General features: G+C 47.1%; 1 pseudogene; it reads left to right on the top strand.

Annotated features, from left to right (window-relative positions):
* Window positions 1-2,320: 2,320 nt before the first annotated feature.
* On the top strand, window positions 2,321-10,809 carry LOC133243821 (PI-PLC X domain-containing protein 1-like; annotated as a pseudogene).
* The last annotated feature ends 5,088 nt before the right edge of the window (window positions 10,810-15,897 follow it).

The following is a 15,897-nucleotide window of genomic DNA, read 5'->3' as shown; positions in this document are numbered from 1 at the left end:
CCAAGCAGGGACAATGGCTGCATTTGGGGCTGGGCAGGTAGAACCAGTGGGTCACAGGCCCATGTTCTGACTGGTCCTGGGAATGACCAGGTCAGCCCTGACTGATGATCCTGGCGAGGAACTGGTCTGTGTGGCCAGGTCAGGGAAGTCAGGATCTGAGTCTCTATAGGGAGGGGTCTTTGCAGAAACTGTTTCCAGGACATGGTGAGTGAGGGAGGGTGTTCCTGGACTCTCAGATCACCTTCAACACCATGATCAGGGCTTTGTGCCCTCTCCAGCATGGAAAGACAAGGCACAAAGAAGCTCGGGAGTGAGATCAGGGTCTGGGTGGGTGGACGAAAGTCTGCAGTCACCACTCAGAAGTCACGGTTCATGTCTCCACGTGATTGTGTTTTAAATCATCTTCTTGCATGATGGGATGGCCACACTTGCCCACACATTGGTAAAAACTCTATATTGATTTTACTCCTCTATCCCCGCTCCACCAGGACACCCACCCATAACAGAAGAGACGGGACACTCAGACCCTGACCGGAGGCATTCCCAGCTTCTTAGCTGCTCAGGTGGGTGCTTCATCCTGGGAGCCTGTCCAGTCACTTTTACTGCAGCAACACCCACTAGATGGAGACAGTGCCTGTGGGGAGTGAAGGGGGTGTGACCTTGTTCCTGGGCTCCATCACTCCTCAGATGGAAACCCCCATACTGGAAGACCCCAGAGGCTCAACTGGGCCCCTCTCAGCCCCAGGAGGAGGGGGCTGGTGCACAGCATGAGGGAGGGGGACCCTCTGGAGTGGGACGCCAGCTCCAGCCTCAGGAAGAACAGACTTGAGCTGCTGGGGTCTGTCTGTTGGTCCCTGTCTCCCCCTTCACTTGCTCCCCTCAAACCCTCACTTCACCTCCTGTGTCTCTCTTCCCCTTGCTCTCTTTCTGTCTTTCTCTCTTCAAGTCTCTGTGCATTTCTCTCTGTGTCTCAGTCTCTCTGTCTCTAGAGCTCTTCTTCCTCTCTACCATCCCATCCTCCTTTCTCTTGGAGAGCAGTCTGCAGTTTCCCATTTCTCAGAGTGACGCCTCCATGCCACCAACACCAGGTCTTCTGTATGTCCTGTTTTAATTATCAGATCAGATAAGATCAGATCAGTCACTCAGTCGTGTCTGACTCTTTGCGACCCCATGAATCACAGCACGCCAGACCTCCCTGTCCATCACCAACTCCTAGAGTTCACTAGGACTCATGTCCATCTGGTCAGTGATGCCATCCAGCCATCTCATCCTCTGTCATCCCCTTCTCTTCTTGCCCCAATCCCTCCCAGCAGAGTCTTTTCCAATGAGTCAACTCTTCGCATGAGGTGGCCAAAGTACTGGAGTTTCAGCTTTAGCATCATTCCTTCCAAAGAAATCCCAGAGCTGATCTCCTTCAGAATGGACAGTTTGGATCTCCTTGCAGTCCAAGGGACTCTCAAGAATCTTCTCCAACACGACAGTTCAAAAGCATCAGTCCTTTGGCGCTCAGCCTTCTTCACGGTCCAACTCTCACATCCATACATGACCACAGGAAAAACCATAACCTTGACTAGATGAATCTTTGTTGTCAAAGTGATGTCTCTGCTTTTGAATATGCTATCTAGGTTGGTCATAACTTTCCTTCCAAGGAGTAAGCATCTTTTAATTTCATGGCTGCAATCACCATCTGCAGTGATTTTGGAGCCCAGAAAAATCAAGTCTGACACTATTTCCACTGTTTCCCCATCTATTTCCCATGAAGTGATGGGACTGGATTCCATGATCTTCGTTTTCTGAATGTTGAGCTTTAAGCCAACTTTTTCACTGTCCACTTTCACCTTCATGAAAAGGCTTTTTAGTTCCTCTTCACTTTCTGCAATAAGGGTGGTGTCGTCTGCATATTTCTCCTGGCAATCTTGATTCCAGCTTGTGTTTCTTCCAGTCCAGCATTTCTCATGATGTACTCTGCATATAAGTTAAATAAACAGGGTGACAATATACAGCCTTGACATACTCCTTTTCCTATTTGGAACTAGTCTGTTGTCCCATGTCCAGTTCTAACTGTTGCTTCCTGACCTGCATACAAATTTCTCAAGAGGCAGATCAGGTGGTCTGGTATTCCCATGTCTTTCAGAATTTTCCACAGTTTATTGTCATTCACACAGTCAAAGGCTTTGGCATAGTCAATAAAGCAGAAATAGATGTTTTTCTGGAACTCTGTTGCTTTTTCCATGATCCAGTGGATGTTGGCAATTTGATCTCTGGTTCCTCTGCCTTTTCTAAAACCAGCTTGAACCTCCCTCAGATCTCCCAGCCTCCAATGGGCTGACAGGTGAACTCACCCATCTCCTTCCTGTGACTCCAAGGTGAATGCGGACTGGATGTCAGTGCTGGGCTTTCGCCTCTGGGACTTGCCCCTGCACCACCTCTGCATCCCAGGTGAGGCCCCACAGGTTTGGCTCAGCGGGGATGTGGCTGTCAGATGGGTCCAAGTGTGGGAAGCCTCAGTTCCAAACATGCACACATGCAGGCATACACAGGCACACTGAACACACACACATACATGCACACTGAACACATACATGGGTACACACACACCCCAAACTCATCTACACATACTACACACACATACACACACACACCAGCACTTTCCCTTCTCTGTCCACTTTATCCCATTCAACCTGGAAGTTAAGTGAACTCCTGAGAGCCTGCCTTCAGGACACATGCTAACCATCCTGGTGGTGGTGGTGCAGGGAGCGGGGGGACACAGTTGTGTTTTCTCAGCCACTCTGTCCTACTCCTGGGGATCCCTCACCTTTCCACCCATGTTTACCAGCAGAGCTTGTACAGCACCTTCTCCACTTGAGCCTGGAGGGCCCAAAGTTTAAAGCCCCAAACAACTCAATAAGTGGTACCAGAACTATCTAATTAAAATGAAGAAGCTCTGACTCCAGCCAGATTGGTTGAAAAAAGTGTTGCAAAGCTCAGCCATGGGCAGGCATCTTGACTTGGGAATGCCCTGTGGTGATCAGCCAGCCAGGCACTTCCAGGGTGACACCGCTGTGCTCAGGCCATCAGAGGGGTGGCCACCAGACATGGTGGTCTGGAAAGGGAGGATTCCTACCAGACAAACCCTGCTCACCTCCTCAAGGTGCAAATGCACCCCATTCTCCACCAGCACTCTTCTGGCCATGTGGACACTGGGCTCTGCCCTGGTTCTGTGACCCTGGGCACTGCCCACTGGCAGCACACATGGACAGTTGGACAAACAGGAAGTGCTATTTTCTATGGAAGGCAGCTTTAGATTCTTTCTCACACTCTGGACAGCTGTGGGGTTCTATGCTGGCCACCCCACTCCCTGGGAAGAGGGGTCCCCACAGGGCCCTTCCCTTGAGGGTGTGGAGCAGACAGGGAACCACGAACCCATTCTCTTAGCCTTTCTGGGTGCTTCCCCATGGGGAAGGCTGTGGGGACCCCACAAGGTGGAGGCTTCTGAGTTTTCAGGCCTCCTCCATCCACACAGGGGTCCTTGGCTGCTATCTTTCTGTACCGCTTACATAATAACTCATGATGCCTCTCCCCCAAGCCCAGGCACCACTCATCTGCTTCTGTCGTTGTAAAATTTCCTGTTCTGGACGTCTCTTATAAATGGACATGTAAAATGTGTCCTTCTCTGTCTGCTTCTCTCACTGACCATCATGTGTTCAAGGTCCATCCATGATATAGCTTGTGTCAAAACTTCACTCCTTTTCATGGTGAGTCATACACCGCTGTATGCATGAACCATATGCTGCTGACCACCCATCCATCCGTCCACCCACACACCCACCCATCTAATCATCTATCTGTCCATCCACTGACTCACCTATCCATCCACCCATCCACCCACCCATCCACCCATAAATCCAGCCATCCATCATCCATCTATCCATCCACTGACCAATCCATCATCCACCCATCCACTGATCAATCCATCCATCCACCCACCATCCACTCATCCATCCATCCACTCTTCCATAAAATCATCACATCAAATTATATTATGAACTTGTAAATTCTTCTTCCCTTCCCTTGACCTTGAGAATAAATAAGAAAAAAAAAAGAGAGAGAGAGAAAGAAAACAAAGCTAGTCCAAACCTATGTTCAGAGATAGAAGGGAAGGATTTTCGGTTTGTCCCCAGGTGACTGCTAAAGTGTGAACCTCTCAACAGTGTCTCTGAAACAGATCACACAGATTTAAAAGGAAAAAGAATAAATGAAACCACACATAAATGATCAGAAATAAATGACCACAACACAGGCATCACAAAAAACCTGAAAATACTATGAATAACATCAAAATACTTGTAACTAGAGAGGGTCTTTCTGTGCTCAGTAGTGTCTTTGCAACCCTATGGACTATACCCACCAGGTTCCTCGGTCCATGGGACTCTCCAGGCAAGAATAATGGAGTGGGTTGTCATTCACTTCCCAGGGCATCTTCCAAAATCAGGGATCACCCCTGCATCTTTTATGCTCCTGCTTTGGCAAGCGGTCTCTTTGCCATGAGCACCACCTGGTAAACAACAAACCATAAAATCAAAAGCCATCTTAAGCCTTTCCTGTCCAAAAATGGAGTTCCTTAAATAAATTGACTTTCACTTTATCACATTTGCAGAGAGCCCATTTTGAGACAAGATTCAGTTCCCAGGACTAGGTGGATATGACTTTCGGGACTCCCCCATGCCCCATGGCGCTATAGCTATAGCTACATAGTGCATCCTTAGGGCGGCTTAGGGGCACAGAGGACAGGCTCAGGAGGTGACGTGTCCACTGCCTGGTTTGCCTGCAGGGATCCACAGCACAATGACATACTGCCTGAACAAGAAGTCACCCATCTCTCACAAGGAGTCGAGGCTGCTGTAGCTTCTGGGCAAAGTGCTGCCATGTGTCACCCTGCCTATGATGGTCAAGTGGTCCACCACCCAGGTGAGGGTCTGTGGGTATGCCTGGGCCCTGGACCCAGCTCCAGCCAGTAGTGCCGCCCACACAGGGCAGTGCCCTTATCCCTGATAGGGAAACAGGATTGAGAGCAAATCTCCTGTAAAGCAGAATTGTTGTTTAGTCACTCAGTCATGTCTGACTCATTGCAACCCCAGGGAATGTAGTCCGCCAGGCTTCTCTGTACATGGGATTCTGCAGGCAAGAATACTGGGGTGTGTTGCCATACCCTCCTCCAGGAAATCTTCCCAATCCAGAGAGTGTCCCAGAAATGTAGGAAAGGACACAACTTTACTGTGGAACCAGCTTGAAGCCAGAATGGTGACCCATGGACTATCAGCATTATCTTCTTAAGTCACAGAGGGTGGGGGAGCTGGGAGGGGCAGGGGGAGCCTGGGTCCCTGCCCTTTGTGCAGCTGTGCTGACACCAGAGCTCCTTCCTGGTCCCAGATAAGCAATGGCTGAGTTCCCATGTCCTCTGTGATGGGTTTGCATTTGTACCCCGGAACCCCCTTCAGGGAGACTTTCTTGGTGGCTCAGATGGTAAAGAATCAGCCCGCAATGCAGGGGACCCAGGTTTGATCCCTGGACTGGGAAGATCCCATGGAGGAGAAAATGGCACCCCACTGTAGTATTCTCACCTGGGAAATTCCATGGACAGAAGAGCCTGGCAGGGTCACAGAGAGTCGAGACAACTGAAGCAGCTGAAGAACTCACGCATGTACTCACACCCCTCCCCTGTAGTGCTTCTCCAGGGTGGATGGGGGTTTTATGGGGTGCAGAGAAGCCAGGGTGGGAGGCAGTCATTGTGGAGGATTGAGAAGAGTCAATGGCAGGGGCCCTGTCTGTGGGGAGGGGAAAGCCAGTTGACAGTGGTCCTGTCACTGGCACACACATTAGCCAGGGGGTGGATGCAGGATGGGGTAGAAAACCCACCTGGGCCCAGGTGCCCACAGGAGCAGAGGCCCACCTGGAGGGGACAGATAGCCCTGCCTTCCTCTACTTGCACTTGAGGGGCTCTCATATTCCTGGTTTTTCTGCTCCCAGGCTGATCCTTTCAAGAGGACAAGAGGTTGTCAAGCACAGCTCTTGCATTGTGTAACTGCTTCCTCCTGGGACATTCCTGGTTGGTGGAATCCTCCTCAGGGGATCTGATTGGCAGAGAGCTAGGGCTGGAATGTGGACAAACCATATTCCTACTTATAAGGTGCCTGCAGCTTGGCCTTAAGAGCTCACACCCAGAGGAGAGAACTACCAGGAGGGGGTCCGCCAGAGCCCAGGAGTCCTGCAGGACTGAGGTCTCTCTGCTCTAAGGGTCCCTTTGTGCTGGGTCCCTCCATTCTGTGTCCCTCCAGGGCAGGGTCCCTGCATCCTGGGGGACCTCAGTGCCATGGTCTCAAGTAGTATGGCTGCCAAAGAGACCTGGGTGTGTGCGGGGTTGGGGGCACAGGTGGTTGTCTTTTAGGGGGTGTTGAAGATCAGTGGCTGCAGCAGCATTTCATTTACTCCTTGTAGAGGTGGATGGCAAGTGCCTGTGTGTAGCTGACAATATTCATACACGTCTTTGCTTTTTCTTTTAAATTGGATTGAAGCGGTAGGGGCGGGAGGGCTGTGACATCCTTTCCCATTTTTTATCCTTACACATATTTTATTTTTCCATTATGATTCTGTGTAGACAACACAGTACCATTTTCTGCTACTAGGTTATGTTAATATTAGTTTTTGCTTTTTCTTTTATTTTGGATAGAGAGAATCTATTATTTTCTTTCCCATTTTTTTATCTTTATATATATATTTTTTCTTTTTCCATTATGACTCCTTGTAAAGGACACAGTACATTTTCTGCTATGAATTTATATTAGGGATTCCCTGGTGGCTCAGTTGGTAAATACTATGCTTACAATGAGGGTGATGTGGGTTCAATACTGGGTTGGGAAGATCTGGAGAAAGGAAAGGCAATCCACTCCAGTAATCGTGCCTGGATAATTCCATTGACAGATGAGTCTGGTGGGTCACAGTCCATCAGATTGAAAAGAGTTGGAAACAACTGAACAACTTTCACTTTTCAATTTATGTTAAAGTTATTATTATTTATTTATTTATTTTGATTTTCCTGTCTTGTTTGTGTGGTGGACAGATGTTTCTTCTTTTTGTTCTCTCCCCTTGATTCCTTCTTGCCTTTCCTAATGCTGTTTGTTGGTGTGTGTGTGTGTGGGGGGGGTGGCGGGCAGTGTGGGCAGGCACAGACTTCTGTAGGTCTTGTGTGTCCTCATGTCCAAGGGTCCAGTTTGGGTATCGTGGATTTTGAACTGTTGAACCTATAGTGAGCTTCCAACAAGGTACTGCCTGAGAGAAGGGTGAGGCTGGACTCTGCAGGAACACCCCCCAACCAAGACCACAGTCTGGACCCGGGCTCTGTGCTCCATATGACCCTGGAGACCCTGTTTCCAGAAGCAGGGCCTCAACCTGGACAGCACCAACACTGTTAATTTCACAGTGGATGATGTGGCCCTCATTTGGGCAACCTCAGTGCATGTCCAGCCCCTGAGTGGGGGAGCTGCCCTCTGTGCCCAGCACAGGTTGACCAACTGTGTGCAGGTGCTGAGCATCATGAAGCAGCTGGATGCTGGTGTGAGGACTTGCAGATGGAGCACATGGAGGAGGGCACTGAGAAGAACCTGCACTCTGGCCACATGGTGTACATGACAGTCTTCATGGAGGTTGGGGTGGGGGTAGGAGGCACGTACAGGATTGGGGGTCCTCCAGCCAGGGACATGAACATCTGGCCCAGGTAGGAGGGGTAGGACCTCTGAGGGAATGAGCATATGTCCATTCAGATAGACATATGGTCAACTCCAGGCAGGAAAGGCTGATCTCTATGGGGACAACACAGGTCCACTCCAGTTAGAAGATGCTAACTTCTAAGAGGATGGGCACACATCCACTCAGACAGACACACAGTCACTCCAGGCAGGAGAGGCTGACCTTTAAGGGGATCAACACAGGTCTACTCCCATTAGAAGACACTGACCTCTAAGGGGACAGACACATGTCCACTCTAGTCAGGAAAGGGCTGACCTCTGGCATCAGTCACTCAGAATTTCTGACCAACGTGCATTTCTGAACTCACACCTGTAGCCCTGGCCTCTGGGGTGTCTCCCAGAATTTGGCTATACCAGGTCCCTGACATGTCTTTCCTGTGTCCAGTTTTGGGGTGTCCAGTCCATTCTCTTGGCTGCTGGCCAAGTCACTTAATGTTTCACTCTGGCCTCGGGCCCCGGTGCCCCTACCACAGAACCTAATGAACCTTGGGGTCTGGAGGTTCTGTCCTGGGCCTCAGTGTGCATGTACCCTTCTGGTATCACATGCTCCCTGGAGTACAGACTTCAAACAATATGATAAGCACTGAACTCTGCTGCTGTGCATTCACATACACATGCATATCCATGCACACATAGACCTTGAACACATGCACACCTGTGTGTGCACCTTACCTACTGAAGTGTGTACACACACACACACATACACACACAGACCAGCACACCAGAGCAATGCCATGGTTCCCCACTGCCATTCAGGAGAGGCTGGGTCCATTGGGAACAGGTACCATGCTTTATGTCTCTGTGTGTCAGGACCCTGCCCCCAACCCATCTGTAGAGTGGCTGTGCTGGGGAAAGTCCCCACCCACACCCCTCTGTCTCTCACTACAAGGCCCTTCTCCTTCACCGCCACCAAGAATGCCTTCATGGAGACCTCGAAGTGGCTGGAGAACCACTCCCAGGAGGTGGTTATCCTGGTGTGCAGGGACTTCAAGGGCATGACAGAGGACCTGCACGAGTACCTGATAGGCTGCATCAAGAACATCTTTGGGGACATGCTGTGTCCCCATGGGGTAAGCAGGGGCCACAGGGTCCTCAGGTTTTTGGCAGAGGCCTCACTGTAATCAGACTATCCTCTAGCTGCCTGAGGCTGATTCAGGCACCAGGTGACGCCACTCACAGAACCCCAGTAATCCACCTACCACTGTCTCCACTCAAATACCCCAATAACCAGCCCATCACTGTTCACGGGCACCCCCAATAATCCACCCTGCCTGGTCTCTATTCAGACACCCCCAAAATGCATCAATCATGCCTCAAGATGCCCCAGTAATCCACCTGCCATTTCCTATCAGAAACCTGAATAATCCACCCACTTCTCTTTCCACTCAGGCACCCCAATAATCTACCCATCACTGCTCAAGACACCAAGTAATCTACCCACCACTGTCTCCACTCAAACACCCCAAAACTCTACCAATCACTGCTAAAGACACCCCAATAACCCGTCCATCACCGTCTCCACTCAGACACCCCAGCAATCTACCCACTAGTGTCTCTACTCAGATATGCCAATAATCCATGCATGACTGTCTCTACTTACAGAGAACCCAATAACCAGCCCATCACTGCTCATAGACACCCTAATAATCCACACATCAGTGTAGTTTCTCGGACTCCCCCAATAACTGACACATTGTGTCACGAGGCACCCCAAAAACCCCTGTGCACATGTCTCATGGGCACCCGGATGATTCTCAGCCCACCCAAGGTGCTGACTCTGCACCAGCTGTGGTTCCTTTGCCAGCAGGTCATCCTATTTTACAAGGATGAGGCATCCATGAGTCAGCATGTGGAACTGTGTCCCAGTATCCCCTACTGGTGGGGGAACCAGGTGAAGGCCCAAGACCTCGTCCACTACCTGGAGCTCATGAATAGCTTCAGCCACCCAGGTGAGTGCTGCCTTCACACCAGGACACCTGGTCACATGCATGTCCTAGCTCATGGGGCTGGCTTTGGGTTCAAGTGGAGAAATGGAACAGGACATATTAGGGGACGTTATTCTATTCACCACATGAGGAGCAGGGTGTGAACATCCTTGGGGACATTACTGTCTCCACCACAGTGTGTCAGGATGTAGACAGGAGGTGAATATCTGTTCAGACATTATTGTATCCACAACATGGGGCCAGGACGTGGATATCCTTGGGGTCATCTTTGCCCTGTGTAACAGGAGAAATTCATGAGTCAACACCTCTGTGAGCCCCTGATGTCTGAACTTTGGTCTCTGTTGGACATCTGAGTCTCTGAACACTATGAAGCCCAGTCTGGTTGGGAGATGGCACAGCACAGTTGGGAGAATGCGTGGCCAGGTGACCCCATGGGTTAGGGGTCGCATGGGCTGGAAGCTGTGTGGGTTGGTGACCGTGGGGCTGGGTGACCCTGTGGGTGGGTGACTGGTTTGTGTTGCTGACTGCAGGGTGGGTTACCATGTGAGTTGCTGACCCGGTGACTGAGTGACCGTCTGGGTGAGTGATGGTGACAGGTGGACTTCATGACCTCGCAGGTTAGTGACCCCATGGGTGGGTGATCATGTGGGTTGGTGGCCACGTGGAGGGATCACTGCATGGGGTAGTGACCCCGTGGGTGGGTGACCATGTGAGTTGGTGACCACATAGTTTGTTTGGCCACATAACTCATTGGTTAGTGACTGCACACATGGGTGCTGACCCCACAGCGGGCAGCATGAACAACAGCCCCTCTCTTGTCCCAGGCAGGCTGTTCTTGGCCGACATCAACCTCAGAGAACCTGGAGTTTGTGGGGGTCTACCCAGCCTGGTCCCTGGAGAAGTTGACCTAGTGGGGGCTCCTGTACCTTTTCCCCTTGGTGCAGGGCCAGTGCCTGGGGTTGGCTGCTGGCTGTACCAACACCATCGCAGGCGACTTCATCTGGGCCGACAGGTTTGTTGGTGATGTCATTGGGTTGAACCGGAAGCTGCCTCGGAGCTGACGGACCGTGAGTGTGTGGAGTTGGGCGTTGTGGAGGCTGCGTATCAGTCACGTCCTGTGACGTCACTGACCTGAACCAGAAGCTGCCTAGGGCCTGCCGGAGGGTGCATTGAGGAGCTGGACATTGTGGAGGCTATTCTCAGCCCTGTCCTCCGGGGCTGGTCATCTGTCCGCCCATCCACTGAGTGTCTGTGACTGCCGAGGTGAAGCCAGGTGGCAGGGACCATGGTCTCCTCGGTACTCTGTGTGTGTCTCAGCAAATGTAGGGTGTGAGGTGATGATTAAAGATGAGTGCATGATCTATACAATCACATCCTCAGGGAGACACACCTCGTTCTCGAGTCTGTCGCTTCCCCATGGGAGAGGCTGGGGTGTCCCCTCCTCCTGGGCGCTGAGAGTAGCAGACGGTGACCCCCAGCTGGGGAGGGGAGGAGGCACTATGACATAGTGTGTATCGCATAGCGCACAGGGGACTCAGCACATAGCAATCACATTGAGAAATACCTTTTATTAGATAAGGAGCTTCCCTGGTGGCTCATTTAAGAAGGCTTTCTTATCGCCTCTTGCTGTTCTTTGGAACTCTGCATTCAGGTGGCTATATCTTTCTGTGTCTTCTTTTCGTTTCTCTTCTCTTCTCATCTATTTGTAAGGCCTCCTCAGACAACCACTTTGCCTTTTTTGCATTTCTGTTTCTTTTGGATGATTTTGATCACCACCTCCTGTACAGTGTTAGGAACCTCCATCCATAGGTCTTCTGGTACACTGTATGCCAGATCTAATCCTTGAATCTATTTGTCACTTCCAGTGTATAGTCCCCACTCCAGTACTCTTGCCTGGAGAATCCCATGGACGGAGGGGCCTAGTGGGCTGTAATCCATGGGGTCCCTGAGGGTCGGACACGACTGAGCGACTTCACTTTCGCATTTCACTTTCATGCATTGGAAAAGGAAATGGCAACTCACTCTAGTGATCTTGCCTGGAGAATCCCAGGGACGGTGGAGCCTGGTGGGCTGCCGTCTATGGGGTCACACAGAGTCGGACACGACTGAAGTGACTTAGCAGCAGCAGCAATGTATAGTCACAAGGGATTTGTAAAGCAAAGAAACAGAGGGAAACAATAGAATGGGAAAGACTAGAGATCTTTTCAAGAAAATGAGAAATGCCAAGGGAACATATCATGCAGAGACAGGCACAATAAAGGACATAAACGTCGTGGGCCTAACTAAAGCAGAAGAGATTAAGAAGAGGTAGTAAGAATACACATAAGAACTGTTAAAAAAAATCTTAATAACCTGGATAACCATGATGGTGTGATCACTCACCTAGAGCCAGACATCCTGGAGTTCAGAGTCAAGTGGGCCTTAGAAAGCAGCAGTACAAACAAAACTAGTGGAGGTGATTAAATTCCTGCTGAGCTATTTCAAATCCTAAAAGAAGGTACTGTTAAAGTGTTGCACTCAATATGCCACCAGTTTGGAAAATTTGGCAGTGGCAACATGACTGGAAAAAGTCAGTTTTCATTTCAGTTCCAAAGAAGGCAATGCCAAACAATGTTCAAACTACCACACAACCACACTCATTTCACATGCTAGCAAGTTAATGCTCAAAATTCTTCACGCTAGTCTTCAACAGCATGTGACCCAAGAACTTTACAGTCCACGCATTCAAACAGTTGATTCTAAATGCACAGTGATGCCACAAAGATGGTCAAGGCAAAGACACACAATGTGATTTTGTTTATGTCTAAATCAGTGAAACAAAATATTCACTGCAAGGTACAAATTATTTTAGCATTAAAAATCTTATATTTGAGTATGAAATATCCTGCTGAAATTGCAAAATATGTTTTCAAGTGAAATTCTTTCTTGTCAATTATTTTGAGACTATGGAAAAAAGAAAATAAAATTACATTCATTGGGGCTGCTTCAGTTCAGTTCAGTTACTCAGTCGTGTCCACCTCTTTTCATTGGGGGCTGCTTAAAGTTTCACAGATCATTTTTTTTTTTCTTAAAAATTCCCTTACAGTTTTACAGTCTTGATTAGATATAAAATAAACAGTAGATTTTATACTATGTTTTATTTCTGGACATTTTGATTTCTTTTAATTTATGAATGTAACTAGAATGCTTTTCTATTGCATGAGTATTAAAAATTACTCCACTCTCTTTTGTAGAACACACTGTTTACAGTACTCTTGGAAGACATTTTTTTGATTAAAATATTTTATAATTCAGCCCTACAATCTAGGTTTTTTATTTGTTTGTTTTGCTTTGATTAGGCTGAGAATTTTCTCATCAATTTTTAGTATCTTCAGAATTTCTGTTAGGAATATGTGTCTGCAGTTGTTTACTTGCACAGTTGTGCCCAATTCTTTGTAACCCCATGAACTATAAGCCCACCAGTCTCTTCTGTTCACAGGGATTCTCCAGGCAAGAATACTGGAGTGGGTTGCTATGCTCTCCTGCATGGGATCTTCATGACCCAGAAATGGAATTCGCATCTGCTATGGTTCCTGCACTGCAGGAGAATTCTTTACCACTGAGTGAAAATAGATCTTGTATACATGAAACCCACTTTAATTATGAAGATTCATAATTGGTGAAAAGTAAAGACGGAGAAGCCCAAACAAGCATTTATCTTTTATTCGTTAATAATAAGAAAAAACAAAAACAAAAACATTCATTTCCATTTGCCTTTATTTTTTTCAATTAACTTTTCATTGAAGGATATTGTTTTCCAGAATTTTGTTGTTTTCTGTCAAACTTCAACATAATAGTATTTCTTAACCACAGTTTCTCTTCAATATCATCTTATTCTGTGTAAATAACTTCTTTTAACATTTCTTACAGACAAGGTATCTGCTGAGAATGAATTCCCCATTTTTTTGTTCATATAAGAATATCTCCTTCTCCTTTGTTTTTGAAGAATAATATTCCTGGATGTAGAAGTTAATTTCAGTAGTTAAAAAAAAAAAGCATTTGATACAATTTCAATTTTGTTAATTTTACTGAGGTTTGATTTGGGACCCAAGATGCAGTCTATCCTGGAGAATGTTCAATGTTCACTTGAGAAAGTGTATTCTTCTCCATTTGGATGGCATGTCCTGAAGATATCAATGAGATTCATCTCATCTCATGTATTATTTAAGAGATGTGATTCTGTATTAATTTTCTCTTTTGATGATCTGTCCATTGATGTGAGTGGGGTGTTAAAGTTGACTAAGATTGTTTTACTGTCAATTTCTCTTTTAATGTCTGTTAATGTTTGTCTTATGTATTGACGTGCTCCTGTGTTGGAGGCATACATGGTTACAATTGCTATGTCTTCACCTTGTATTGATCCCTTCATCACTGTGTAGTGTCCTTCCTTATCTATTATAATTGTCTTTAGTTTAAGGTATGATATGAGGATTACTCTATTAGTCTTTGCCTTGCTTCATTATGTATTCCAAGGCTAAATTTTGCTGTTACTCCAGGTGTTTCTTGACTTCTTACATTTGCATTCCAGTCCTCTTTAATGAAAAGGACATCTTTTTTGGGTATTAGTTCTAAAGGTCTTGTAGGTCTTCATAGAACCATTCAATTTCAGCTTCTTCAGCGTTACTGGTTGGGACATAGACTTGGATTACTGTGATGTTGAAAGGTCTGCCTTGGAAATGAACAGAGATCATGCTGTCATTTTTGAGATTGGATTCAAGTTTTTCATTTCAGACTCTTTTGTTGATCATGATGGCTACTCCATTTCTTCTAAGGGATTCCTGCCTGCAGTAGTAGATATAATGATCATATGAGTTAAATTCACTCATTCCAGTCCATTTTAGCTCACTGATTCCTAGAATGTCAACGTTCACTCTCGACATCTCCTGTTGGACCACTTCCAATTTGCCTTGATTCATGCCCAGTTCCTATGCAATATTTCTCTTTACAGCATCAGGCCTTGCTTCTATCACCAGTCACATCCACAACTGGGTATTGTTTTTGCTTTGGCTCCATCCCTTCATTCTTTCTGGAGTTATTTCTCCACTGATCTCCAGTAGCATATCAGGCACCTACTGACCTGGGGAGTTTCTCTTTCAACATCCTATCATTTTGCCTTTTAATACTGTTCATGGGGTCTCAAGGCAAGAGTACTGAAGTGGTTTGCCATTCCCTTCTCCAGTGGACCACATTGTGTCAGATCTCTCTACCATGTCTGCCTGTTTTGGGTGGCCCCACAGGGCATGACTTAGTTTCATTGAGTTAGACCAGGCTGTGGTCCTAGTGTGATTAGACTGACTAGTTTCTGTGATTATAGTTTAAGTGTGTCTGCCCTCTAATGCCCTCTTGCAACACCTACTGTCTTACTTAGGTTTCTCTTACCTTGGACGTATAGTCTGTATATATTTCACATAAGCAGAATGATGATATGCAGTCTTGTCACTCACCTTTCCCAGGTTTAAACTGGTCAATTGTTTCATGTCTTGTTGCAACTCTTTCATCTTGACCTGCATACACATTTCTCGGGTGACAGGTAAGAAGGTATGTGACTTCTGTCTCTTTCAAACTGTTCACACTTTACTGTGATACACACAGTCAATGTCTTTAGTGGAGTCACTGAAGCAGAAGTAAATGCTTTCTGAAATTCTCTTGTTTCCTCTAGGATCCAATGAATGTTTCCAAATTGTTCTCTGGTTCATCTATTGTTTCCAAGTCTAGCTTTCACATCCTGAAGTTCTTGGTTTAGGTACTGCTGAAGAATTTTGTTTTACTCAGGTAGGATTTGGAAGGAGCAAAAGTGCATGATTGTTTGAAAATTCTTTGGCATTACCCTCCTTTAGTGTTAATGAAAACTGACCTTTTCCAATCTCATGCCACTGATGAGTTTTCCAAATCGGATGACATATGAATTCAGTGTCCCAGTGTAACAGCACCATTAAAAGTTTAGCAGTTTCATGTTAATTACCGCACAAAAGTTTTGCTTAAACCATTTGATTTTTCCTTCATATCTGAATGAGATCCTTGTTGCTCTTAGGTTTGGCTCATTCATAATTTTGAAAATGTTCTACCATACTCTACTGACCTAAAGAGTTTCTATTGAAAGATCAGCTGCT

Source organism: Bos javanicus, chromosome Y (assembly GCF_032452875.1).
Source record: "Bos javanicus breed banteng chromosome Y, ARS-OSU_banteng_1.0, whole genome shotgun sequence".
In the NCBI taxonomy this organism is placed as follows: domain Eukaryota; kingdom Metazoa; phylum Chordata; class Mammalia; order Artiodactyla; family Bovidae; genus Bos; species Bos javanicus.
The sequence above is the reverse complement of the archived record's forward strand: the minus strand, read 5'-3'. Positions and strand labels throughout refer to the sequence as shown.